Source organism: Rhipicephalus microplus, chromosome X (genome assembly GCF_043290135.1).
Source record: "Rhipicephalus microplus isolate Deutch F79 chromosome X, USDA_Rmic, whole genome shotgun sequence".
NCBI lineage: Eukaryota > Metazoa > Arthropoda > Arachnida > Ixodida > Ixodidae > Rhipicephalus > Rhipicephalus microplus.
Genome location: NC_134710.1, coordinates 285,920,951 through 285,921,915, shown reverse-complemented (window position 1 = coordinate 285,921,915; position 965 = coordinate 285,920,951). Strand labels below are relative to the sequence as shown.

The following is a 965-nucleotide window of genomic DNA, read 5'->3' as shown; positions in this document are numbered from 1 at the left end:
GACGTTCTTACATGAGCTCCGCCGTGGAGGCTATAAGGCACTTGGCTGCTGACCCGCAGATCGAGGGATCGAATCCCGGCTGCAGCGGCCGCGTTTTCAATGAAGGCGAAAATGCTGTAGGCCCATGCGCTGAAGTTTGGGTACACTTTAAATAACCCCAGGTAGTAGAAAGTTTCGGAGCCCTCCACTACGGCGCCTCTCATAATTATGCGGTGGTTTTGAGACGGTGAAGCCCATATATCTATCTACCATGGGTCAGTGCAATAGTAAAGGAAAGAAAAAAAAACCTGGCCTGCGCAGGGATCGAACCTACGACCTTCGCGTTATTAGCACGACGCTCTAACCGACTGAGCTAGCAGGCCACGCTTTCCACAATCTCCCCGCAGACTTAGTAATCACGACTATGTTGCCGTGTCAGCAATTCACAAAAAAAAATAACGTTACCTGTTACTCTTTTTAATAGTCGAGACTCGCAGCTCACATACATATTGTTACGGTGCGATGCCTTTATTTAAGAGAGATGATGAATGCGAGAGTCCAGGGATCTGCTTGCTTGCTTGCTTGTTCCTTTCTTTTGTGGCTCTCACCCACTAAGGGGGATTGGCCAAGAAGCCGGTGGTTAATGCAAGTAAATACCTATAGATTTTCTAGATTAGGGGAATATGAATACTGTGTTTTGACTGTGAAATTAATTTGGCGCAATGTTAAAAAAAAGAAAAAAAAGAAAAAAAACAAAAAGGGGGGGGGGGAGAAATAATAGAATTTGTTAAATATCTGTGGTGGAATCGTTATATGAAATTCTCCTGAAAGTTGAATGATTGCAGTGTATCAGCTAAATAGTAAGTGGTAATGTGACTAGTAAAATTCGAGAGCTGATGGCTGACTCAGCAAGGTAATCTTCTTGTGTTATATATGAAATCGCAGAGAGCCCCGCAGATGTTCCTGTCGCTATGTCCCAATGAAAT

The 965-nt window shown here is 44.0% G+C and overlaps 1 non-coding gene across 1 annotated transcript; it reads right to left on the bottom strand.

Moving 5' to 3' along the window:
- Nucleotides 1-288: 288 nt before the first annotated feature.
- TRNAI-AAU (transfer RNA isoleucine (anticodon AAU)) lies at nucleotides 289-362 on the bottom strand. The gene has a single exon. It is a non-coding gene; the product is annotated as a tRNA-Ile (tRNA).
- Between the last annotated feature and the right edge of the window lie 603 nt (nucleotides 363-965).